Here is a 25,501-nt window from a genome sequence, read left to right on the forward strand (position 1 = left end):
ACCTACGTGCGCGTCACGTACGTAACTTTTTAAAAATATATAAGCTTTATGAACCTTGGGTTAGGTGAACGGTCTTTTGGGCTGAGTGATTGTGTGTGTTGATCAGGTGTTTGAATTGTATTGGCGTGTTCTATGGAGCTAGGAGCTAGCAGAGGAGCTAGGAGCTAGCATAACAAACACGCAGGTGTTATTATGCAGGATTAATTTGTGGCATATTAAATATAAGCCTGGTTGTGTTGTGGCTAATAGAGTATATATATGTCTTGTGTTTATTTACTGTTGTAGTCATTCCCAGCTGAATATCAGGTACCGTGAGTATGCAGCCTTGGCTGCTAAACATTCGATAACTTGACCGTATGTGCGCGTCACGTACGTAACTTTTTAAAAATATATAAGCTTTATGAACCTTGGGTTAAGGAAACGGTCTTTTGGGCTGAGTGATGGTGTGTGTTGATCAGGTGTTTGAATTGTATTGGCGTGTTCTATGGAGCTAGGAGCTAGCAGAGGAGCTAGGAGCTAGCATAACAAACACGCAGGTGTTTTTATGCAGGATTAATTTGTGGCATATTAAATATAAGCCTGGTTGTGTTGTGGCTAATAGAGTATATATATGTCTTGTGTTTATTTACTGTTGTAGTCATTCCCAGCTGAATATCAGGTCACCCCCGGCTCTTACAGCATCTTCCCTATCTGAATAGCTTCAACTCCCCACTAGTCCTTCACTTGCACTTTACTCATCCACAAATCTTTCATCCTCGCTCAAATTAATGGGGAAATTGTCGCTTTCTCGGTCCGAATCTCTCTCACTTCATGCGGCCATCATTGTAAACAATAGGGAACTTTGCGTATATGTTCAACTGACTACGTCACGCTACTTCCGGTAGGGGCAAGCCTTTTTTTTATCAGATACCAAAAGTTGCAATCTTTATCGTCGTTGTTCTATACTAAATCCTTTCAGCAAAAATATGGCAATATCGCGAAATGATCAAGTATGACACATAGAATAGATCTGCTATCCCCGTTTAAATAAAAAAAATTCATTTCAGTAGGCCTTTAATATACAAAATTAGCGAAAATGTCAGCATGAAGACGCAGGAAAAGTTAGCATACTTCTAAGAAATTTAGCGTACTTCTAAGATGGCGCCAAGTATGGAGAGCTATGATTTTTAGATTCAAATGAACCCAATTAGCAAAAATGACAGCATACATTTTTTTTAGCACGCTAACATAGAAAAAGTTGGGTCCAAAATAAATCAAAATAGTATCAAAGTTTTACAATATAACTAAAACAATTCTTACTCACTAAAGCGTCCCGTGTGTGATGTCTGTAGGAGTGTTTTCATGCATATTTGTACCTGCTATCGTCATGTAATGAAGCTAGCATTGTTAGCATTAGCTAATATGCTAACACGTTAGTATTATTAACTTACAACGGAATTATTTTTGTGTTGTTTCACTTTCACAAATTCCTCAGTAAATTCACCAAAATGTCACCGTGGAGTTTTTGAGTCTTTGCGCAGCGAGTGGGTCCATGACCATGACTTCTGTTTTGTTTGATCGGCTGTTTTACTGCCTTGTCACAGACACTGTTTGGAGACAATGAAGGTATGTAAATAAACATTTATAACTCATTTAACAACTGCAGCTAATATACGGAAATTATATAATTTCTTCTAAAATTTAGTGGCCGTGGCTTTTATATTCTATAGTCCTAGTTCTATTCTATAGTCCAGAAAATACGGTTATTACGATACAATTTAACTCTTTTTTTTTGAGGGAGTCCTGCTAGATAAAAAACCCAAAAGCAAAGTGGGGGGAGCGTTAGCCTCGGACTTAGCAGCAGGGATGACTTGGTGGAACTCTACCATCAGAGCCATGCCACCATTGCCCCAGGTGTGCTAATAAGGAAACAATGGAATTTACAGCACAAATGAAAGCAAAAATGTAGCAACAACACCCGGCCTGGACCAGGCCCAAAGGCCTGCAGGGAGGGGGAGGGGCAACAGGGATGGCAATCTGGCCAAAAGGTGTGTGTGTGTGTGTGTGTGTGTGTGTGTGTGTGTGTGTGTGTGTGTTTGGTGGTGTGTGTGTGTGTGTGTGTGTGAGAAGTGGGCGGAGACGACAGGACCCCGGAGGGGAGTGTCCTCGCATGTGCAGGCAGACTCAAGTTGAGCGGGAACAACTCTCACTTTCCCCCGACACCTCGCCGTGGTCTTCACCTGGACCTGGACTTTGTCACACGGGGACCAGGTCTTCACCTGGACTTTGTCACATGGGGACGCCACGTTCGCCGCCGCCGTCCGCTTGGAATACGCAGGGTGTCCAGGTGTGAGCGAGAGGAGGAGTCACCCACACCAGGTAGGTTTGATCCCGTTTTGACCGAGCAGCCGCCACACCAACTTGACTAGCTAGTGGACAAAAGTATTTGGACACAGCTGTTGGTCAATCAATCAATCAATTAATCAATCCATCAATCATCCGATGCAGACTAAATTGTCCAAAACCTTCACTTTCTGCAGACGTTTGTGAGTGACAACTCTGTGGGGAACTTTTCTGTTCCCTGATGTTGACGTCACAGAGTCATCAAGTAATCAATCCATTAATCGAGTCATTAAATAAAACACTTTCTAGCCTAAATGCACCTTTTAGGGAAAATAGTTGAAATATTTTTTTAATTAATTGTTTTTATCTTCTTAAAAACGCTATTGACGTTTGTATTTATTTCATTTGTATTCAATCTATTTAACCTCATTTTTTAAAATTTAATTTGTATTTAATTTATTACATTTCATTTGTATTTATTTATATTTGATTTATCTAATTTAATTTGTATTTATCTTATCTATTTTCATTTTGTATTTATTTGATATGTTTTTAATCTATTTAACTTCCTTTTTATCTATTTAATTTGTATTTAATTTGATATGTATTTATGTAGTCATATTTGATTTATCTAATTTAATTTGTATTTATCTTATCTATTTTCATTTTTTATTTGTTAAATTGTTATTTAATTTAATTTGTATTTATTTAATTTGTATGTTTTATTTCATTTTTATTATTTTCATTTGTATTTATTTTATTTGTATTTAATTAAATTATTTTCATATTGTATTTTTTGAATTTATATTTAATTGTATTTCATTTGTATTTATTTCATATTGTATTTTGTATTTCAATTTTATTTAATCTATATTTAATTTAATTTCATTTGCATTTAATTTATATTTGATTTATCTAAATTGATTTGTATTTATTTCATTTATTTTCATGTTGTATTTGTTTAATTTGTAATTAATTTATTCTAATTCATTTTTATTTATTTAATGTATATTTAATTCAATTTTAATTTAATTTATATTTAATTTCATTTGTATTTAATTTATATTTAATTTATTTAACTTAATCTGTATTTATTTAATTTATACTTAATTTATTTACTTTAATTTTTATTTATTTAATTTGTATTTAAATTATTTACCTATTGTTTTTATCTATTTATTTGTAGTTAATGTATTTAAATGTCTTCAAACCTTGGGAATATAACTACATATTAGTTACAATATATTAACAATAAACTAAAGAGTGTAGCCTAAAACAATTAAAAATATAATAAAATAAGAACCAAATGAAACAAAATGACTCTAGTAGCGGAGTGACAATAAATTCAATACTTATATAATACTTAATAATTAATTATTTCATAACAACAAACATTTAACAAGGCATTAATTGGAGGCGTTTGATATTTGGACAAAAATGGTTGCCAGTAGCAAACAAACTGAATGCTAACTTGTATTTGAATAAAACAATAACTTTGCAAGTCAAATATAAAAGATGGCGTTAACTACCAAACTACACGTTCACCTTGTTTCTACGTGTTTACTCTTAATTATTTCTGCTAACGATGTAGCGATATTATGAAACGTCTCAGTTTGACCACCATCTCTCTCTTTGCACTTTGAAATGCTCACACAAGCTCTCTGTCATCTTCTTTGGGTCTTTTGCTTTCTTTTTACCTTGGCCCTTCTTTTTCTTTCAGCCATCACACACACACACACACACACACACCCGCATCACCAATAGGTGCAGCGTCCTCATGTGCACTTTGTTGGAGGAGTGTAGGAAGTCATTTAACAATAAGTGCCCTCACAAACAATCAGAAATCACCAATATCCCCAGGTTAAATTTACCATGTTGCTACAATGTAAGCATTTTAGAAGTTGAAATCCACTTGCACTCAACTATCGGCAAAGACAAACAAGCAGGCAGAGAAGGGAGAGGCTGTGTGTGTGTGTGTGTGTGTGTGTTTGTGTGTGTGTGTGTGTGTGTGTGTGTGTGTGTGCGTGCGTGTGTGCGTGCGTGCGTGTGTGTTTGTGCGCACGTGTGTGTGTGCGCGCGTGCGTGTGTGTGTGGAAAATGTACATGTATATTAGATTATCTCACGTAAACGCATGCAACTGAGCATTTGGAACTTTATCTTTATTTACCTTGTCATGGAACTCTTCTGGTATTGTCCACTATGCACTCAAAGGAGCCGCTCTCCTAATGTTACGACTACTCTTGTGTTCAAAAAAGTTTGGAAAAATAAAAATAAAGATAGCAGAGTAGTCCTGAGGAGGAGGTCTATGACTCACTAAATACTTAATAAGCACTCGCGGAGATATTTCTAGATTCCAAATGATCATAATTTATTTTCACAAACAAAAATATTCTCCGTGGTTGACTTCAGAATAATCAAAATAAGACTTATTTAGCGCTAGATAAAGTGTCTCACTCCTCACTCCTTCAACATGATAGACAGACAAGAGGAGCATTCAGCTGTCCTCTCTCCTTCATCATAGGAGGACGACGCTCTCACCAGGAGGAGCTGGAAACTATCATAGTTCATCTAAAACATTCATCAACATCATCATTGGCATTATTTGATTTACCATTGTCAAAACAATTACATAAATAATATAGATAGGCTCCAACACCTAAAGAGTGCATTAATAACTCCTAAAAAGTGCATTAATAACTCCTCAAAGTGTAATAATAACTCCTCAAAGTGCAATAATAAGTCCTCACAGTGCATTAATAACTCCTCAAAGTGCATTAATAACTCCTCACAGTGCAATAATAACTCCTCACAGTGCATTAACTCCTCACAGTGCATTAATAACTCCTCAAAGTGCATTAATAAGTCCTCAAAGTGCAATAATAACTCCTCACAGTGCATTAATAACTCCTCATTGCATTAATAACTCCTCAAAGTGCATTAATAACTCCTCAAAGTGCATTAATCAGTCCTCACAGTGCATTAATAAGTTCTCAAAGTGCATTAATAACTCCTCACAGTGCATTAATAACTCCTTACAGTGCATTAATAACTCCTCAAAGTGCAATAATAACTCCTAAAAAGTGCAATAATAACTCCTAAAAAGTGCATTAATAACTCCTAAAAAGTGCATTAATAACTCCTAAAAAAGTGCATTAATAACTCCTAAAAAGTGCATTAATAACTCCTCAAAGTGCATTAATAACTCCTCAAAGTGCATTAATAACTCCTCAAAGTGCATTAATATCTCCTCAAAGTGCATTAATAACTCCTAAAAAGTGCATTAATCAGGCATGTGATTTTTCCGTCTAAAGTCGGAATTCCGTCTTTTTTAATCTCTGGAAAAAAAAATAATTATCTACCGTTTTTCCGTTTTTTTTCCGACCCTAAATCAAGATTCGAGACGTAGTTTATATTACGCCGTAGATGATTGGTCGATATGTTCCTTGTGACCAATCAGGACATCTGTTATGAATGATGACGTTAATAACGTCATCATTCATAATGGTTATTACCGCCATTTTCCATATGTAAACAATGTCGGTTCTCGAGAGAAAGGACGCTTTACGAGTAAAAGAAATTGATAAACATGTCAAAAATAAGTTTCGATGGGACTGGATGGAAAGGGAAATCACTGATACTGTTGGGAAGAAGGAAGTTACGACTTTGTTCGGTGATTTTATTCGGAAAATCGATCGTCCCGGAAAGGTTTTGTGCACGTGGTGCCATGATAATATTGACTATGGATCACGAGGTTTCAAGGCTTTGGAAGTACATGCGAAACGCCAAAAACATGAAACAACTTGAAGCAAGGAAAACAAACTTTTCACTAGCTGCTACTTTTGGATGTCAACCGAAAGTGAGCAAACCTTACGGACTTCATCCTTTGTTTACATGGAGAGGAAAGATCCACCCACTTCAGTTGCAGACAGGGTTGTTAATAATGAGGTAAGCTAAAAAATATTTGCTTGCGAAATACGCATGTTTGTTTTAAATATTAACAAATTATTGCTTAGCGAAATATAAATGGGTTTTTCTAAAAATAAAAAGCCACGTGAAAATAAATTATGAAATTACAGAAAATCAAAGAGTCGCATTATTGATTCCAGTTAACAATTTATTTGAAATAAATTTGCATATAATACTATTTTGTAATATTAAGTTCTTATGTAGTCTCTTGAAACTATTGTCAGTGGTGTAACAATCTTGAAGGTAAATATTTTCACACTTGTTTCATGCAATATGTCAGTGTCCTCACATTATTATTATTTCCTATTTTCAAATATGAGTAAACAATACTAAACATGTGTAGCCGAGTATTCTGGGTTCGCATATTATGTGTACTAATATAATATAATAATAAAATAATAAATGGGAGTCATAAGAGCAGGTCCGGTCTCCACCACTTCTTTAATGTTCACCCTCCTTTTTCTCTCTCTACACACCTTCTTCCACAACCACCTTTATAGACCTCTTACGTCACAGCCCTACGGCAACTCTGGAGGGACAAAACTCCTCCTTACCTAACATTATCTGGTAATTTGGGACATCCTGAAAAGTTTGTTACATACGTCCCCCCCTCAATTAGAAACGTCCCCGTTTCGTCACAAACAAAATAGGTAACAAACAAGGGGAAATAGAACAGAGAAAAAAATTCACAATCTTAATGCACCAACAAATCAACAATATTTTAACTGATCCACAAAGTATTGCATAAGATAGCACCCTGGCCCCTCAAAACATACAAAAACGTGCAGATGTGAAGGAGGTCGGTCCAATCGCCCACTGCGAGATAGTTCAGTTGTGCGCAGGAGGTCGCCCCAGTCGCCCCCTGCGAGATAGTTCGATTGTGACGCGCCATCATGCCATCAGACTTGGGGTTATAGGCAGTGAAGGAATCAATAAAGTACCATCTGGTGGTGCTGGCAGAGTCTCTGGAAGGGACAACCACCCCGGGACCCCTCCCCCCCCACATGGGACTTACGGGCCACTCCAAAATGTCCATGACCACCCTCCTGAGGGGCCGACAAACCTGTGACCACCCCATGGGAACTTCTGGGCCACTCCAGAATATCCATGGTTACCCTCTGGAAGGGGGCAACAATTCTGGGACCCGCCCACGGGGACTTATGGGCAACTCCAGAATGTCCATGGCCACCCTCTGGAGGGGCCGACAAATCTGGGACCCACCCACGGGGACTTCAAGGGCACCGGCGGGTCCGACACGCTCCGCACTGCTCACACCACCGTCGGATGTCTCCCAGCATGAAGGGCCAGCAGCAAGACCGCCGGGAACGCCTCCGTAACCAGCCGGCTCACATCCGCAGCACACACCTCCAAGCTCTCCACCGGAGCACGCACATGCGCCGATAGGCTGGCCCAGAAGCGGTCCATCAATTGTCTCTGTCCAGCTGAGAAATTCTGGCACCGTCGCCGGGGAAGGGAGCTGTTAAGTCCATTTTTGACATTCATGCCGTGTGAGTGTCTGTCAATCAGCGTCTTGCCGAGCTTAAAAGTGTCGTCGTCACCACACCACGTGTCCGAAAAACAGCCAGGAAGCTTAGCAGCTAACTATACACGTGCAGCTAACTGAAAACTCACGAGTCCCGTGTAACACTTTCTTCTTTTCTTTTTTTTTTTTCAACACAGCAGTTAAAATCCCACCGCTGCCACCAATATAGCCGTTATTCTGGGTTCGCATATTATGTGTACTAATATAATATAATAATAAAATAATAAATGGGAGTCATAAGAGCAGGTCCGGTCTCCACCACTTCTTTAATGTTCACCCTCCTTTTTCTCTCTCTACAAACCTTCTTCCACAACCACCTTTATAGACCTCTTACGTCACAGCCCTACGGCAACTCTGGAGGGACAAAACTCCTCCTTACCTAACATTATCTGGTAATTTGGGACATCCTGAAAAGTTTGTTACACATGTTTAATTATTTTCATAAATGTATATCCTATTTTGGCGAAAAGAATGAAATGTTTACATTACATGAACTGAAGTAATGTGGTAATACTGTAAATAAACTGTAGATAATAACACTGATCAATGTGACATCTGTGGATGTGAAATGAACACAAGATGTAAATATTAGTGACTAAATACTGTTGGGACTGAACCATATACAGTGATTCATTAGGATCATTGGGTTATGTATGTTCTATTAATGATGTTTTCATGTCAGGCCTTCGTCCCCCAGACCCCCGGAAATTTTTTCAGTCTTTTTCATTGTGGTCAAATCACATGCCTGATTAATAACTCCTAAAAAGTGCATTAATAACTCCTAAAAAGTGCATTAATAACTCCTAAAAAGTGCTTTAATAACTCCTAAAAAGTGCATTAATAACTCCTAAAAAGTGCATTAATAACTCCTAAAAAGTGCTTTAATAACTCCTAAAAAGTGCATTAATAACTCCTCAAAGTGCATTAATAACTCCTAAAAAGTGCTTTAATAACTCCTAAAAAAGTGCATTAATAACTCCTAAAAAGTGCATTAATTACTCCTCAAAGTGCATTAATAACTCCTCAAAATGCACTAAAAACTCCTCAAAGTGCATTAATAACTTCTCAAAGTGCAATAACTTTTCACACTGCATTAACTTTTCACAGTGCATTAATAACTCCTCACAGTTCATTAATAACTCCTCAAAGTGCAATAATAACTCCTCACAGTGCATTAATAACCCCTCACAGTGCATTAATAACTCCTCACAGTGCATTAATAACCCCTCACAGTGCATTAATAACTCCTCACAGTGCATTAAAAACTCCTCACAGTGCATTAATAACTCCTCAAAGTGCAATAATAACTCCTCACAGTGCTTCATGAGTGGCATGTATCAGCAGAGTGTGTCTAAAACTTCCACTTTGTCTCCCAACCCCACTTGGTTGTCAGTTTTCTGCACAGCCTCACTCGGCTGGTGCTCATAAAGAGGATTGAAGGCAACAAATGGCCGCATGTCTGCCAGGCAGGTAGTTTGAGGTCGGGGTCAAGAAGAGGATGCGGCCATAAAGGAGCGTGAACAACCTCCAGCAGTGGGAAGGAAGTGAAGATGACTCGCTTTAGTTTACAGACAAAACAATTTCTCATTTTTACCGCCCAGATAAAACCTTCAAAGGCTCCGCCCACTTCTTACTGCACGGCATGGAGGGTGACATCACTAATTAAATGCATAAATACATCTTTAAATAATTGCACAAATGTGTCATTATTATTGGAATTAAATACATGCATGTTTTCATAAATGTGTCATTAATTTAATCATTCATTTATTTTATGATTTCGCAATAGAAGTACCATATTTTTCAGACTAAAAGTCGCACTTAAAATCCTTTCATGTTCTCAAAAATGACCGGTGCACCTTATAACCAACCCGGTACGTATTAATTCTTTATTTGTGCTTACCGACCTCAAAGTAATTTTATTTGGTACAATAAGATGGCAGTCACACATAAGAGATAGGTGTGGACTGCAGGTTGACGCCTGTTCAACAAATGACGCTAGCAAGTACCCGTGAGCAAGCAACACCAAAACTTTAGAGAATATAGAACATTACACACGGCGCTAAAAAAAATCTGTCAAAATGTTTTTAGTACTACTTTGGTGAGCTATGAAGACCATAGTCAGACGTACTTTGCTTCAACATACAATATTATTATGGTGTGTTTATATAAGGACCCCAAAATGGCACCTATTCGCCGACATTATCTGGTGTTTTATTTCAAAATATTATGCAAAAGCAACTTTTCTCACCTATTTCCTGCTGATGTGTATTTGGGATCTGCATAAGTCCTGAAAATTGTACGCGTTAACAATTAAATAAATTATACTGAAAAGTAGTTTCGCTGAGACCTCTCCACAATCGCACAAAGACACACACACCCACACGAAGACACACACACAAGGACACACACATGAGTGATTGACAGAGTGAGATTGCATAGAAGGAATGAGGAATGTTGAAGGCATGTTGTTGTTGTTGCTGGACATAAAGAACAGTCCCGTGTGTGTTTGTGTGTACCTAATGAAGTGGCTGCTAGGTGTGTTCACTTTAGTGAAAAGTGTCGTTTTGCGTCAAAACGTTTATTTTCTTCTGTAAAGTGAACATCTGAACGTCTCCCTCACAGGCGACCTATATGTAAAACCCACGTTTCTTGGCAATAGGTGGAAACACAATGCATCATGGGTAATATTGCGCTTATTTACATTGTGTTGAATGCAAGACTCTGTCCTAAAGTTGTGTTTCAGTCGCCTACGTGCGGCGTCGTTAACTGCCGCCATGGTCGTCGTTAACTGCCACCATGGTCGTCATGATCGATTCAGGAAGAAGGAAATACGGGGTGAGATTTGTCTCGGTTTCAACGTGGAAGACAAGCCAAGGAAGTCGGGTTTGTGAGCGAGTAAAAAGTCAGCCGTGAGACCATCAAACATGACTTTTAACACCATCACCTGGTACGCCTTGGTGCATTCACGGCATTGTCACGCTGCTAAACTTGAATACACTTATTGTGCTGCACACATAGCATTTAGCGGCGTGTTAGCGTTAGCTGAGCTAAGCTAGGCACAATGCACCGTAATGAAGGAAAGAAGCAATACTCCTATTCACAGATCAATCAATCAATACTCCTATTCACAGATCAATCAATCAATACTCCCATTCACAGATCAATACCTGAGAAGACTTTGAATATTTCCCACATGAATGCACACGATGTATTCCAGACTTGACATATTGAGTTTGCAACAAATTTGTCCAGGAGACAAATCCTGTTGACTCACCTCTGAAAGGACCACGGTCTTCTTTTTCTGCTGTAAAATCCCAAGGTCCTGCACACACCCAAAGTTGGAGCCTTTTTTTTGGCCTTTATAAAAACCGACTTTGTTGGCGACCGAGATAAAGGACCCATTCAGCAGCTTGCTCAAATCTCGTCTCGTATATCTCATATATATATATATATATATATATATATATATATATATATATATATATATATATATATACACACACACATTAAAGCGGCCCCTGGTGGGAAACAGGTTGGGGGCCCCTGCTTTAAATGGATGAAAAGTTTTGATCGTGGCACGTTTGACCTGGGTCCACCATGCAGTCCATTTATAACACCTCCACTTGAACGCCTCATGAGAGAGGTGTAACCTCTGACCCCTCTGCAGGCCGAGGTCATCCCGTAACCTCACACCAGCACAATCCTCCTGATCTGAAACCACTTCCACGCCCTCTCCTACCACTCAGATCCTCCTTCAGATCTCAGCCACTTTTAGGGGCTCAGCACAAGGCCGACACACGCCTGACCACGGACTGTGTTACATGTAAACTGACCACGGACCGTGTTACATGTAAACTGACCATGGACCGTGTTACAGGTCGACTGACCACGGACCGTGTTACATGTCGACTGTGTTACATGTAACACAGTTTACATGTAAACTGACCGTGGACTGTGTTACATGTAAACTGACCACACACTGTGTTACATGTAAACTGCGTTACATGTAAACCGACCACAGACTGTGTTGCATGTAAACTGACCACGGACCATGTTACATGTAAACTGACCATGAACCGTGTTACATGTCGACTTACCACGGACTGTGTTACACGTCGACTGACCACTGACTGTGTTACATGTCGACTGACCACGGACTGTGTTACATGTAAACTGACCACAGACTGTGTTACATGTAAACTGACCACGGACTGTGTTACATGTAAACTGACCAAAGACTGTTACATGTCGACTGTGTTACATGTAAACTGACCACGGACTGTGTTACATGTAAACTGACCAAGGACTGTGTTACATGTAAACTGACCACAGACTGTGTTACATGTAAACTGACCACAGACTGTGTTACATGTAAACTGTGTTACATGTAAACTGACCACGGACTGTGTTACACGTAAACTGACCACAGACTGTGTTACATGTAAACTGTGTTACATGTAAACTGACCATGGACTGTGTTACATGTAAACTGACCACAGACTGTGTTACATGTCGACTGACCAAAGACTGTGTTACATGTCGACTGACCAAGGACTGTGTTACATGTAAACTGTGTTACATGTAAACTGACCACAGACTGTTACATGTAAACTGACCAAGGACTGTGTTACATGTAAACTGACCACAGACTGTTACATGTAAACTGTGTTACATGTAAACTGACCACAGACTGTGTTACATGTAAACTGACCACAGACTGTGTTACATGTAAACTGACCACAGACTGTGTTACATGTAAACTGACCACAGACTGTGTTACATGTAAACTGTGTTACATGTAAACTGACCACAGACTGTGTTACATGTCGACTGACCAAAGACTGTGTTACATGTCGACTGACCAAGGACTGTGTTACATGTAAACTGTTACATGTAAACTGACCACAAACTGTTACATGTAAACTGACCAAGGACTGTGTTACATGTAAACTGACCACAGACTGTGTTACATGTAAACTGTGTTACATGTAAACTGACCACAGACTGTGTTACATGTAAACTGTGTTACATGTAAACTGACCACAGACTGTGTTACATGTAAACTGACCAAGGACTGTGTTACATGTAAACTGACCACGGACTGTGTTTCATGTAAACTGACCACAGACTGTGTTACATGTTACTTACTGACCACTTTGTCCAGCAAAGGATCTGACCAGGATGCCGGAGCGCTGGACTAGGACTCTGGGAAGGTGTGAGACGTGTTTCTAAGGAGAAGACTTGGGCGGGAAATAGTGGAGCAAAGGTGAAGGGTCATGGAGGTCATGGAGGGTCTGGACTAACCCTAATAAATCTGAAGCGAGGCTGCAGGTCTTGTCTGGAATGATAAAGATAAAAAGGACTAGTTAATAAATCTGGTCATCAGGACTAGTTAATAAATGTGGAGCGAGGCTGCAAATCTTGTCTGGAATGAAGAAGATAAAAAGGTGCTGCTGCTCGTAAATAAGTTAGCATTCTTTCTCACTCTTAAAGGGGAAGTGCACTCTAGTCATCCACAAGCCTGATGTAAGACAAGTACACTCTAGTCATTCACAAGCCTGATGTAAGACAAGTACACTCTAGTCATTCACAAGCCTGATGTAAGACAAGTACACTCTAGTCATTCACAAGCCTGATGTAAGACAAGTACACTTTAGTCATTCACAAGCCTGATGTAAGACAAGTACACTCTAGTCATTCACAAGCCTGATGTAAGACCAGTACACTTTAGTCATTCACAAGCCTGATGTAAGACAAGTGCACTCTAGTCATTCACAAGCCTGATGTAAGACAAGTACACTCTAGTCATTCACAAGCCTGATGTAAGACAAGTACACTCTAGTCATTCACAAGCCTGATGTAAGACAAGTACACTCTAGTCATTCACAAGCCTGATGTAAGACAAGTACACTTTAGTCATTCACAAGCCTGATGTAAGACAAGTACACTCTAGTCATTCACAAGCCTGATGTAAGACAAGTACACTCTAGTCATCCACAAGCCTGATGTAAGACAAGTACACTAGTCATTCACAAGCCTGATGTAAGACAAGTACACTCTAGTCATTCACAAGCCTGATGTAAGACAAGTACACTCTAGTCATTCACAAGCCTGATGTAAGACAAGTACACTTTAGTCATTCACAAGCCTGATGTAAGACAAGTGCACTCTAGTCATTCACAAGCCTGATGTAAGACAAGTACACTGTAGTCATTCACAAGCCTGATGTAAGACAAGTACACTCTAGTCATTCACAAGCCTGATGTAAGACAAGTGCACTCTAGTCATCCACAAGCCTGATGTAAGAAAAGTACACTCTAGTCATTCACAAGCCTGATGTAAGACAAGTACACTTTAGTCATTCACAAGCCTGATGTAAGACAAGTACACTCTAGTCATTCACAAGCCTGATGTAAGACAAGTACACTTTAGTCATTCACAAGCCTGATGTAAGACAAGTACACTCTAGTCATTCACAAGCCTGATGTAAGACAAGTGCACTCTAGTCATTCACAAGCCTGATGTAAGACCAGTACACTTTAGTCATTCACAAGCCTGATGTAAGACCAGTACACTCTAGTCATTCACAAGCCTGATGTAAGACAAGTACACTTTAGTCATCCACAAGCCTGATGTAAGACAAGTGCACTCTAGTCATTCACAAGCCTGATGTAAGACAAGTACACTTTAGTCATTCACAAGCCTGATGTAAGACAAGTACACTTTAGTCATTCACAAGCCTGATGTAAGACATGTACATTCTAGTCATTCACAAGCCTGATTTACTTTATTGTATTATTATTTCAACACTTGGTGATGTTTGCTTGGTGGTCAGCACTGATACGGGTATGCTAATGAGTCAGTGATGGGATTGGAAGATGAAGGAGGTGAAAGGCTAACATTTATTGGCAGGACGTTTACATGTTTGCCAACTAGCAGGTGTGTGGTTTCTCTTGTTGTTGTTGTTGTTGTGGGGACCGTCAAGCGTGCGGAACATTCCACAGCACACCTGTGCAGACGTCGTCTTTGGAGTGATGGAACATTTGTATTTTTGACGTGTTGTTTCACTTTTTAATATTGATCCACACAACCTTTAAATGGTGTCTCAGAGCATTTCATCAGTCAATTCAATTTTATTTCCACGGCGGCGCTTTTACCTGGGAGTACGTCTCAAACATATCAAGGAAGGAGCGACGTGCGATACCGCTGATATACTTAACGATCCGATACCTTGTAATGTAATGTCTCCAAATAGTCTCCAACTATGGTTCTCAAACTTTTTGACTAGAAAAATTTGGTCTAGGGCCGAAAGCCTAGCATATAAAGAAAAAAAAAGAAGAAAAAAAAAATATATATATATACTACCGTTTAAAAGTTTGGGGTCACCCAAACAATTTTGTCGAATAGCCTTCATTTCTAAGAACAAGAATAGATTGTCGAGTTTCAGATGAAAGTTCTCTTTTTCTGGCCATTTTGAGCGTTTAATTGAGCCCACAAATGTGATGCTCCAGAAACTCAATCTGCTCAAAGGAAGGTCAGTTTTGTAGCTTCTGTAACGAGCTAAAGTGTTTTCAGATGTGTGAACATGATTGCACAAGGGTTTTCTAATCATCAATTAGCCTTCTGAGCCAATGAGCAAACACATTGTACCATTAGAACACTGGAGTGATAGTTTCTGGAAATGGGCCTCCATACACCTATGTAGATATTGCACCAAAAAGCAGACATTTGCAGCTAGAATAGTCATTTACCACATTAGCAATGTATAGAGTGTATTTCTTTCAAGTTAAGACTAGTTTAAAGTTATCTTCATTGAAAAGTACAGTGCTTTTCCTTCAAAAATAAGGACATTTCCATGTGACCCCAAACTTTTGAACGCTAGTGTGTGTGTTTATATATATATATATATATATATATATATATATATATATATATATATATATATATATATATATATATATATATATATATATATATATATATATATATATATATATATATATATATATATATACCGACATTGTTTTAATAATATGTTTTAATAATATCCACAAAGTTCAGTGAGCAGGTTGTTATGTGTGACCATGTGTGTTGACATTTTCTGTTGGTTAATTGAAAAAAGAAATGTCCACCATGACTAGGAAAGGTTGTTTGCATTGGGTCATATAAGTGAATGCAGCACATTGATATGTTCATATATATATATATATATATATATATATATATAGAACATAACCATTTATACATACATATATTTGTGTTATATATATATATATATATATATATATATATATATATATATATATATATATATATATATATATATATATATATATATAAAAACACAACCATATATGTATATATTTATATGTATAGAACACAACCATATATGTATGTATGTATGTATATATATATATATATATATATATAAACACAACCATATATGTATATATTTATATGTATAGAACACAACCATATATGCATGTATGTATGTATATATATATATATATATATATATATATATATATATATATATATATATATATATATATATATGCAGTATATATACATACATACATACATACATACATAAATGGTTGTGTGTGTATATATATATATGTATATACATATATATATACATACATACACAGTGAGTATTATCTACTCACAGTCATGGATGTTGTCACTCCTTAATGCTTTAGTCGCACGCAGGATTCTCACAGGGATGAGGCAAACACTCATCCAGACCCACAGAACACTGCAAGAGATGTTGACTCACGTTCAGCCTGCAGGCCTTTAGGGAACACCTTCAAGTTTTGCCACATATTTATTAGTAAAACTAACAATAACAATGAGGAATTGCATTGATGTCTCCAAGGAACAAGTCCTGACACTGACGAGATGTTTCACAAGGTACATTTAAGTGCAAATATGCACTTTCATTAGAGGGACCAGCTGTCATGTGCCCTTGTAAGCTAGCAGAAGCAAAAAATAATTCTATGTTTTTTGCTACTGAGGGCCGCAAACTGAAAAATCTATGCATGCGGGGGCCATTTGGACATTTTTCAAAACTAATGCAATATATATATTTTTTATTTATTTTTTATTTTTTTGCATATATATATATATATATATATATTTTTTTTTCACTGTCTCAGTTATAATTTAAAAAAAAAGAAGTCATATATTATAATTATTATTTTACTTTTTGTATTCAACTTTTAAATCTCTCAATCAAATTCAGGTCTGTCGATATATAAAGTTATTTTAAAAACATTTTTTTAATGTTTTATGCCTGTATATATATATATATATATATAATATATATTATAATGCCTTTATGAGCCTTTGACACATTTCACAATGTACTGGGAATTGGAAGGTTCTTGGGAGTTTCGACACTTTAATTTATATATATATATATATACATATATAATTTTTTATTATCATTATTTGTTTTATTTTATGGCTCCCCTGAAGATTAGTCTGTGATAAAAATAAGTCATTTATTATTATTATTTTTAAAATTATTATTCAACTTTTAAATCTGTTGATATAAAGTTATTTAATTTTTTTTTTTTAATGTTTTATGCCTGATTTGTCAAAATCCTGAAACCCTAAATGTCTGGTAAAAACACAAAACGTGTGATATTTTCCCCCAAACCAGCCCCAAAGCCCTAAATATGTAAATAATTCACAAGAATATTGGTTTTAATTCATTATTATTTTTTGAGCAATGACAGTTTAACAAAAAAATGCCACTAAAATTCTTGGGGATCAAAATGGGTCCCACTTATAAAAGTTATAAAAATTTATTGTTTTTACTTTCAACCCTTAAATCAACTTCAAATCTATCCATCAATTATACGTTTTTATTCTTTGTTCCTGTTTTTGCTTTGTTAAAGAAAACTTTTTATATGGAAAACACACAAAATATGAAATATTTCCTCCCTCCAAAAAATATTTCAAATTGGAATATTTGATGTGAAGTAATTGGAGCCTTGAATATGTCAATAATTCTTAACAACATTGATTTTGATTCATTATTATTTTTTGATCAATGACAGTTTTAAAGAAAAAAGAATAGAGCCAGCATGGCAGCTTTGTGTTATTAGAGTCAACATTGCAACTTATTCTCCATACATTTCACCTCTTTGCTCTTTTATTACACTTTTTTTGTGTGGTTTTTTTTAAATAGTATTTTTTAGAATGTAACGCAAGCTGTTAAAAATTGGTTGACAGTTTAAAAAAAAAATCCCACTAAAATTTCTGGGGACCCAAATGGGCCATATTCATAAAACTGTTAAAAAGTCATATATTATTTATTTTATTTTTTTCAACACTTAAATGTTGAAAAATATACACGTTGATATCAAGATTCACATGTATCTTGATATCAAATTCTAATGTATCCGTCAATTATATTTTTTATTTGTTGATGTTTTTGTTTTGTCCCAAAAAATTTTCATTTAGATGGAAAACACACAAAATATGAAATATTTCCTCCCTCCAAAAAATATTTCAAAGTGGAATATTAAATGTGACGTAATAGGAGCCTTGAATATGTCAATAATTCATTACAACATTGATTTTGATTCATTATTATTTGGTATATGATATATGGTATGCTCTTAGTACAACAACATTTCATGTTCACACACCTCCATAAAAGGTGGATGGGGATGATGAGTAAAAAAAAGACTGGGCTCCTATGGTGGAGGTGGCACAAACACAATAGCCCATTAGCACACATAAACATGTTACACAGACACCACAGGAAGCTGCCAGCCACTGTTGTCCGTCATACCACGTGGGGTGAAGGGGTGGCAAAGGCTTTGGGTGGGGGTGTGTGTGCATATGTAGCCATGGTCCACGGTGTGTGTGTTTAGTCCGTAGACCCGGGGTCGCTCCGCAAGCGGTGGCGGAGGAACAATGTTTATCCTTCCAGGCTGTTTTTTAAAGGAACAAAAACCAGCCTGAATGGCAGTTTTGTGTTTTTAGTCAACATTGCAACGTTTTTTTGCTCTTTTATTCCACTTTTTGTATGTTTTTTTTTTTTTTAAATAAAAAATTATTTTTAGAGTGTGGCCCCCAGGCCACACTTTGGACACTCCTGAATTAGAAGACCAGTGAGTGAGGGAAGATATGTGAGTTCTACTCTGAAGTTCTTGGGAGTCGGGAGGGCGAAAGCGAAATGTGATCCAGGAAGCCACCGCTCAACATGTGCCTGCAGGTTCTTACCTGGATCTCACACTGTGTGTGTGTGTGTGTGTTTGTGTGTGTGTGTGTGTGTGTGTGTGTGTGTGTGTGTGCGCGCCCAAAGGCTCCCTATCAATCATCATTTCAGTGGTATTTACACTCCAGAAACTTTAGAAAATCCACTTTGCCACCAAGCATCATTATTTCCACTTTAGTGTAACCGTGTGGTCTCTCCACCGTGCTCTCACTGGACAACCGTGAGTGTAAACTAACAAACACCACGCCCTCCACGGCGGTGTGCGCGGGCGTTAACGAGCGGCCCGACGCTGGTGGTCCATTACACGGCCGACAGCGCTCATTAGCCCCGAGTGGAAGTCGTTACGGTTTGCGTGTTTTCAGTTTGAGCCCGGATCCTTCTTCGGATCCTTCCTCCTGGTGCCAAGCTACCGTCCACCTCCATTACCGCCCACTCATCAATACGTGCAGGAACAAACAAACCCACGCGCTCATTTACTCGTCGCCCCCGCTAAACATGACTTATAGCACAATCTCTCCAGCGAGGGACACATTAGGGGAAGTGGAAAGACACTGGGGGCCACTTTGGGACATTTTCTACATGAAAGATGCTAAAAGTTTGGTGGAACATTTGTTAGGTGGAACATTTGTTAGGTGGAACATTTTTCAGGTGGAACATTTGTTTGGTGGAACATTTTGTTTGGTGGAACATTTGTTAGATGGAACATTTGTTGGATGGAACATTTGTTGGATGGAACATTTGTTGGATGGAACATTTGTTGGATGGGACATTTGTTTGGTGGAACATTTGTTAGGTTTGAAAAATGTTTAGGTGGAACATTTGTTAGGTGGAACATTTGTTTGGTGGAACATTTGTTAGGTGGAACATTTGTTTGGTGGAACATTTGTTAGGTGGAACATTTGTTTGGTGGAACATTTGTTTGGAGGAACATTTGTTTGGTGGAACATTTGTTTGGTGGAACATTTGTTGGTTGGGACATTTGTTGGTTGGGACATTTGTTTGGTGGAACATTTGTTAGGTGGAACATTTGTTAGGTGGAACATTTGTTTGGTGGAACATTTGTTTGGTGGAACATTTGTTTGGAGGAATATTTGTTTGGTGGAACATTTGTTAGGTGGAACATTTGTTAGATGGAACATTTGTTGGATGGAACATTTGTTGGATGGAACATTTGTTGGATGGAACATTTGTTGGATGGGACATTTGTTTGGTGGAACATTTGTTAGGTTTGAAAAATGTTTAGGTGGAACATTTGTTAGGTGGAACATTTGTTTGGTGGAACATTTGTTAGGTGGAACATTTGTTTGGTGGAACATTTGTTAGGTGGAACATTTGTTTGGTGGAACATTTGTTTGGAGGAACATTTGTTTGGTGGAACATTTGTTTGGTGGAACATTTGTTGGTTGGGACATTTGTTGGTTGGGACATTTGTTTGGTGGAACATTTGTTAGGTGGAACATTTGTTAGGTGGAACATTTGTTTGGTGGAACATTTGTTTGGAGGAATATTTGTTTGGTGGAACATTTGTTAGGTGGAACATTTGTTTGGTGGAACATTTGTTTGGTGGAACATTTGTTTGGTGGAACATTTGTTAGGTGGAACATTTGTTTGGAGGAATATTTGTTAGGTGGAACATTTGTTTGGTGAAACATTTGTTAGGTGGAACATTTGTTTGGAGGAATATTTGTTAGGTGGAACATTTGTTTGGTGAAACATTTTGTTTGGTGGAACATTTGTTAGATGGAACATTTGTTGGATGGAACATTTGTTGGATGGAACATTTGTTAGGTTGAAAAATGTTTAGGTGGAACATTTGTTAGGTGGAACATTTGTTTGGTGGAACATTTGTTAGGTGGAACATTTGTTTGGAGGAACATTTGTTTGGTGGAACATTTGTTTGGTGGAACATTTGTTGGTTGGGACATTTGTTGGTTGGGACATTTGTTTGGTGGAACATTTGTTTGGTGGAACATTTGTTTGGTGGAACATTTGTTTGGTGGAACATTTGTTTGGAGGAATATTTGTTTGGTGGAACATTTGTTAGGTGGAACATTTGTTTGGTGGAACATTTGTTTGGTGGAACATTTGTTTGGTGGAACATTTGTTAGGTGGAACATTTGTTTGGAGGAATATTTGTTAGGTGGAACATTTGTTTGGTGAAACATTTGTTAGGTGGAACATTTGTTTGGAGGAATATTTGTTAGGTGGAACATTTGTTTGGTGAAACATTTTGTTTGGTGGAACATTTGTTAGATGGAACATTTGTTGGATGGAACATTTGTTGGATGGAACATTTGTTAGGTTGAAAAATGTTTAGGTGGAACATTTGTTAGGTGGAACATTTGTTTGGTGGAACATTTGTTAGGTGGAACATTTGTTGGATGGAACATTTGTTAGGTTGAAAAATGTTTAGGTGGAACATTTGTTAGGTGGAACATTTGTTTGGTGGAACATTTGTTAGGTGGAACATTTGTTTGGTGGAACATTTGTTTGGAGGAACATTTGTTTGGAGGAACATTTGTTTGGAGGAATATTAGTTAGGTGGAACATTTTGTTTGGTGGAACGTTTGTTAGGTGGAACATTTGTTTGGTGGAACATTTGTTGGTTGGGACATTTGTTGGTTGGGACATTGGTTAGGTGGAACATTTGTTAGGTGGAACATTTGTTTGGTGGAACATTTGTTTGGTGGAACATTTGTTTGGTGGAACATTTGTTAGGTGGAACATTTGTTAGGTGGAACATGTTTGGTGAAACATTTTGTTAGGTGGAACATTTGTTTGGTGAAACATATATACAGTATATATATATATATATATATATATATATATATATATATATATATATATATATATATATATATATATATATATGTATACACACACGCAACGTTGTTAATGTTTTACAATATAACTAAAACAATTCCTACTCACTAAAGCGTCCCATATATGATGTCTGCAGAAGTGTTTTCATGCATATTTTTTACGTACGATCATAATGTAATGAAGCTAGCGTCGTTAGCATTGGCTATTATTTTAACACGTTTCCAAGTGTCTGTGTTAGTATTATTAACTCACAAAGGCATTCTTTTTGTATTGTTTCACTTTCACAAATTCCTCAGTAAATTCAGCAAAACGTCAGCGTGGAGTTATGAGTCTGTTTAGCTGATTGGAGAGCTAGCTTGCGCAGCTATGACGATGACTTCTGTTTTGTTTGATCCATTGTTTTACTGCCTTGTCACAGACACCGTTTGGAAACAATTAAGGTATGTAAATAAACATTGTGTTAAAATAACTCGTAACGTATATACCTGTGACTTATAGTCAGGTGCGACTTATATATGGCACAAAAATGTCTTACAGTCCAGAAAACATGATATTTATTGCTCATGTTATGTTTTTTTCGTTTTGCTTTGCGGCTGGTGAGAAGCACGAGGGCATGAAAAAGTTGCCTACTTCCTGATCTCGCGTCACGAGTGCCTGGCTTGACTGTGGTGCGGCACACCCGGGCCCTGCCTGGCCTGACGGTGGTGCAGCACACCCGGGCCCTCCGACGCCTCCTTGACAGTTGTAGGTGAGCTCAAAACTGAGCCTCTTGAGGACAAGAAGGCGATAATCTTTAAGGACGGGCAGATCTGGATGACTATCTCCTCTTATCCAGCGTTTAGATGTTGCTGGGCAAACAGCGAGGTGCGCGGGCAGGATGGCGCTGGAGGCTTCAGCGGAGGATGGCGGCCTATGCGGGCTCTTATCACGCGTCATCAGATTAGCGCCGTCGGGGCCACTGTTTGGGTTTCAGCGCAGATTTAAGGCCATGTGTAATCACAGCACATCCTGCTTAGTTTAGGTAAAGCGCACAATCAGGAGACCATCGCACGCTTGGTGCAAGAACTTATTCCACAAACTAATGTGCCAAATGTTACGTATTAAACTTGCTAGAATATGACGTCATATTTGACTTCCATGGTAGATGTTAGTAGGAAAGTAAATAAATGGGTTATACTTGTATAGCGCTTTTCTACCTTCAACCACCACCCATCAGGATTAAGGGTGAAGTGTCTTGCTCAAGGACACAGCGGATGTGACCAGGTTGGTAGAAGCTGGGGATTGAACCAGGAACCCTCAGGTTGCTGGCACGGCCTCTCTCCCAACTGCGCCACGCCGTCCCCATGTAGTAGTAATAATAGCGTGGAACATGATAGTATCATGTTTATAAACATCACTAACTTCTTTATACATTTATATGTATACATGACTTCTTTAAAGGAGAAAAAAACACAAAAAATGTAATGTTCCACCTAACAAATGTTCCACCAAAGAAATGTTCCACCAAACAAATGTTCCACCTAACAAATGTTCCACCTAACAAATGTTCCACCAAACAAATGTTCCACCTAACAAATGTTCCACCTAACAAACGTTCCACCTAACAAATGTTCCACCTAACAAACGTTCCACCTAACAAACATTCCACCTGACAAATGTTCCACCTGACAAATGTTCCCCCTAACAAACGTTCCACCTAACAAACGTTCCACCTAACAAATGTTCCACCTAACAAATGTTCCACCTAACAAACGTTCCACCTAACAAACGTTCCACCTAACAAACGTTCCACCTAACAAATGTTCCACCTAACAAACGTTCCACCTAACAAATGTTCCTCCTAACAAACGTTCCACTTAACAAACGTTCCACCTAACAAACGTTCCACCTAACAAACGTTCCACCTAACAAACGTTCCACCTAACAAACGTTCCACTTAACAAACGTTCCACCTAACAAACGTTCCACCTAACAAACGTTCCACCTAATGCCTGGTTCACACCAACAGCGCTTGCCGCGCTTTAAAGCGGCGAGCAAAGCGCCGTCATTTGGAAGAGGTGCTACGAACGTTTGTAATGCTAGCTTCACACCAACGGCGCTTTGACGGCGCTTTAAAGCGGCATGCAAAGCGGTGTTAAAGTGTGAGGGTCGTCTGGTGGCTTGCGGTGGCGACTGGGGTCCGCGCTTTGCACCAAGATCTGTTAAGCTTTCCTACGTTTTGAGTCAAGCTTTCCTGAGCTTTGCTGAGCTTTGTCACGCTTTGATACGCTCTCGGCGCTTTATTCCATTCTTGACAGAGCCCCGAATTTTTTCAAACCGTTTAAAACATTTTGCCGATCTTGCCGCATGTCCCGCTTCACTACAAGCTTTCCCACCATCCATTACGACCCTCACGCTTTAATCACGCTTTGTTACGCTTTAACGCCGCTTTGCATGCCGCTTTAAAGCGCCGTCAAAGCGCCGTTGGTGTGAACCTAGCATAACAAACGTTCCACCTAACAAACGTTCCACCTAACAAACGTTCCACCTAACAAATATTCCACCTAACAAACGTTCCACCTAACAAATGTTCCACCTAACAAACGTTCCACCTAACAAATATTCCACCTAACAAACGTTCCACCTAACAAATGTTCCACCTAACAAATGTTCCACCTAACAAACGTTCCACATAACAAACATTCCACCTAACAAATATTCCACCTAACAAATATTCCACCTAACAAATATTCCACCTAACAAACGTTCCACCAAACAAACGCTCCACCTAACAAACGTTCCACCTAACAAACGTTCCACCTAACAAACGTTCCACCTAACAAATGTTCCACCAAACAAATGTTCCACAAAAAAACGTTCCACAAAAAACGTTCCACCTAATAAACGTTCCACCAAACAAACGTTCCACCTAACAAACGTTCCACCAAACAAACGTTCCACCAAACAAACGTTCCACCTAACAAACGTTCCACCAAACAAACGTTCCACCAAACAAACGTTCCACCAAACAAACGTTCCACCAAAAAAACGTTCCACCTAACAAACGTTCCACCTAACAAACGTTCCACCAAACAAACGTTCCACCAAACAAACGTTCCACCAAACAAACGTTCCACCTAACAAATGTTTCCCATGTCTGCTGCTGACAACATTTGAAGAGCGTGACTTTGCTGTCAGATCACAGACAGAAGTGCAAAGCTAAGAAGTAGAACCCTGTGATGGTTTAGCAGGAACCTTCTCAGTCACAACTTGTTCCCATGTTGTGCTGTCAGAGAAATAATTACAGGAACATTTGAGGCTCGCACCTGACTGAAAGAAAAAGGCCCTGAGGCCACTTTGGTCTTCTGGAAGGTTTTCTGCACTGGCTCACAGCGAGTGGCAACAAGAGTCGCTCGCTATTGTGCTCATTGTGTTGCCTGCAGGCCTCGCACTCACACACACTACATCTACTGTACATACTGTTGTACATAAAGTGTAGTGTAGAGAGTGTTGTACATAAAGTGTAGTGTAGAGAGTGTTGTACATAAAGTGTAGTGTAGAGAGTGTTGTACATAAAGTGTAGTGTAGAGAGTGTTGTACATAAAGTGTAGTGTAGAGAGTGTTGTAC

The 25,501-nt window shown here is 38.3% G+C and overlaps 1 protein-coding gene across 3 annotated transcripts in view; it reads left to right on the top strand.

Moving 5' to 3' along the window:
• The window catches only part of fat2 (FAT atypical cadherin 2), a 179,382-nt gene that overhangs the window by 12,726 nt on the left and 141,155 nt on the right, over positions 1-25,501 (top strand). The window contains exon 5 of one of the 3 annotated variants that reach the window (XM_062039742.1): positions 2,110-2,358. The exons of 1 other annotated variant lie outside the window; for it this stretch is intronic. The gene's annotated coding sequence lies outside the window, so the exon portion shown is untranslated. Of the gene's footprint in view, positions 1-1,142; positions 2,359-25,501 lie in introns of those variants that run through there. One more of the 3 variants, XM_062039744.1, reaches the window with a different exon arrangement.

Source organism: Entelurus aequoreus, linkage group LG28, assembly GCF_033978785.1.
Source record: "Entelurus aequoreus isolate RoL-2023_Sb linkage group LG28, RoL_Eaeq_v1.1, whole genome shotgun sequence".
Classification (NCBI taxonomy): Eukaryota; Metazoa; Chordata; class Actinopteri; order Syngnathiformes; family Syngnathidae; genus Entelurus; species Entelurus aequoreus.